The sequence below is a fragment of the Bos taurus genome, chromosome 14 (assembly GCF_002263795.3).
Source record: "Bos taurus isolate L1 Dominette 01449 registration number 42190680 breed Hereford chromosome 14, ARS-UCD2.0, whole genome shotgun sequence".
Classification (NCBI taxonomy): domain Eukaryota; kingdom Metazoa; phylum Chordata; class Mammalia; order Artiodactyla; family Bovidae; genus Bos; species Bos taurus.
Genome location: NC_037341.1, coordinates 80,854,737 through 80,858,185, shown reverse-complemented (window position 1 = coordinate 80,858,185; position 3,449 = coordinate 80,854,737).

Below are 3,449 nucleotides of genomic sequence, written 5' to 3'. Positions count from 1 at the left end.
TCTGCAGTGTGTTTAAAGGGTAATTCTGCTGCTGCTGCTTTGGAGAGTTCATTTGACATTCTAAAAATGGATGTAATTTCAAGGGGTGACCAAAATGTATCAATTAGCCTGACATCTAAGTCTTTTTAACAGACCTATAAATTTCCAATTTCCTTTGCCATCTTAACCATGGTAAATCATTCTGAACAAGATCATTCTTTTGAACAAGAGCCTCCTTATTAGCTGAGATCAATTGAGATTAAAAAATGAAAAACACACTAGCTGCTGAGAACTCTTTATGAAACCACATTTATAGGATGAGTATTGAATGAAGATTAATGTGTTATTTTCAGCTTCTACATCATTGATTTAAACATTTATTCTCTAAATCCCACCGCTGGATTAAACACTAATATATATTTGGATGGATGGCTTGCTTGCCAGTATTATTTTTTCCCTATTGAATTTACATATTAATGGAAGGGAACAATTTTTAATTCAAATGTAGCTTGCTTTGCACACGATGTGTGTTTATGAAAGTGTGACACACTAAATTGAGTAAAATAGATTTTTCCATTGAATTTTAAATTAATGATTACATCCTTTCTTTTAAATTCTGACTGATTTTCATTTGCTCTTTGGATACAAAACAAGATCCTTAGAACATCAGGTGGCCCCTATGTGACCAGGACTCAGCTGACGTTTAGAGACAATCTCACAGCTCTTCTGTCACCAGAAACCTGGCCTTATGTCAAAACCTAATTCTTTAGAGTCAATGTTTTTCCACATATTGTCTGGATCATTAATTCTCTAACACTACCTGCTTTATTTTTTCCATCGAGTACATTGCTTTCTTAATTAATTGTCCATCATTTCCTGACTAGAAAGTAGGCTTCAAAAATGCATGGATTTTAGTTTCTCTTTCTTCACTGCTGAGTCTCCAGCATCCAGATCTGTACTGGCTACATTGTATGCACTCAGCAAAAAATAATGAATGAATGATTCCTTATCTTGGAAAACCAGTTTCCCTTCTCTATACCAAGCTATTCTCTATTCATCATTCAAATTCCAGGTTAAATGTCACTTTTTCAAGCCACCTTTTTTTTGACACCCAAGACAAAATCAACTTTATCTACAATTTGTTCTGACAGGTCTCTGTCCTTCCGAGTTCTCCATAGCACTTATTAAAACTTTAACTTATAAAGCCTATTGTTTGTGGGATAAGTTGCTTACCTCCTGTCTTCTCTCCTAACCTGTAAAATGCCTTCATCTTGTTCTTAATCATCTCCTCACTGTCTACCATAATGCCCGAAACAGAGATGCTCCATAAGTAGCTGTTGAATGAAACTATGGCTAGATGGATGACTAAGTAGCTCATAACTTTCCGTCCCTCTGTTCTATTTCTTCAATGTTCTCTCAACAAAAATACAGAATCTAGTGAGCCAGAAAGGAATGTTTTTTTTCTATACTGGAGAGGTTCTTATTTAAACATACCCCTTTATGGACTCAGTAATACTTGTATGATCTCTGAAAGTTGATACCTCATAGCAGCCTCTTTACTCCCCCTGTTATTTAATTAAATAAATGCTCTGTGAGTTTCTCCTCTGGTCCGAACCACACAGAGGGAAAGGTCATGTAAACAGCAGAAAGACCAGAAGCTTTAAAACAAAAGGATCTTTTACACTCACTACCTTTGTGAACTTGTCCAAGTCACCAGCTGAGCCGGGTTGTTTACCTGTCAGAAGAGCAGCAGTACCTGTTTTGTGTGGTTGATGTAGGGGTTATTAAGAAGACATGTGGCATGCTTGCCATATAATAGGTGCTCAAATATGGCACCCGTTGCTACTATTACTATAAGCTGAGCTCCCAGATGGCAGACTATACTTGCATTCCCAGAACCTTATGTGTAGAATACTCTCAGTAAACTTTGGTTAAACTGACCAGCAGAACATGTGCAATTTCTCCACTCTCAAAGGGCTTAAAATCTAAGCAAGAAAATAAGTTCCAAAACAGATTTATGAACCATTTAGATAATAACAAAAGATAATGCTTATTATAGTGTAATATACACGAGATTAGATGTATTACAGTTCATAAGTGCTTTGGATGGCCAGGCAGGAAATGGTAAGAGACGGCAGGCTGTAGTTACTGGGAAATTATAAGTTCACATGTTTGTGTGTCTAAGATATAGGACACTAAGCCTCTTATAAAATTTTCCAATTTCTTTGTCAAGATGTAATGCTGGATCTACCAATGTTGGGTAAAATGGACTGAACTGATGCTTCTGGGTTGGTGTGATAGCAGACAAAAGTGGGTTATTGGTCTTGAGTAGCAAGGTGTGTCTGTCATAGTAATGGGTGCTTCCTCCGCTTTAATAATCAGTGGGTAGCTAATGATCACAAACAGGTCCTGATGGCAGTGGGTAATGTGGCTCAAATAGGCCTGTATTATGTGGAGGCCATCGGAGCCCTGGAAAACTAGGACACAGACTCAGTCCCGTATTCCACATCTTTGTAACATGCTCTGCACAGATTTTCAGCTGAATTGCATCATCCATAATCATTACCCATTGCTGTGCTTTCATCTTACCAAATTCTTTGTTTGCAGCTCTAATAGACGGGACTGAGATATTGAGAAGGAACAAAAGAATGTTGCTTTTCTCTAAGACATTCTTTCCCTTTTGTTACTGAGGTGTCTCTGCAAAGGCATCTGATATAGATCCAAACACAAGGACGCCCCATTAAAGGCTTTGTATATACTAACAGCTGGAGAAGGAAATGGCAACCCTCTCCAGTGTTCTTGCCTGGAGAACTCCATGGTCAGAGGAGCCTGGCGGGCTACAGTCCCTGGGGTCGCAAGAGTCGGACATGACTTAGTGACTAAAGAGAGAGAGATACTTACAGTGACACTGAATTGAATGCGGCCACGAAACACACTCCAAAGTCCCCACGTTAGGAAAAGAGATGCTCCCCGCCTCCCTCACTTCAAGCGGTGTGGGGGGTGGTGGTGATCTAGAATCCACCCATGCCCACGGGCAGCCAGCACACATCAACATGCCCAGTCTAAGTCAGACCAGGTGCTCTGAGAATAAGCCACTTGCCGTCACACCTGCATCACAGAGGCACACAAATGTCCCTGCAAGCCGGTGTCCCCCACCCTCCCAACCCACACCACGCACCCCGGCACGAACCTACCTGAATATTCTTATTCACAGAGACCTGACCCTGTACTCATATGCAGTCACAGACAAAAACACACAGGACGCACACGTGGAACACCAGCATCTTGTCCTTCCAGGCCAGGTCATCAAGGTGCACGTACATTACACACCGGCTTTCAGGGAAACAGTGGAAACAGTGTCAGACTTTATTTTGGGGGGGTCCAAAATCACGGCAGATGGTAACTGCAGCCATGAAATTAAAAGATGCTTGCTCCTTGGAAGAAAAGTTATGACCAATCTAGAAAGCATA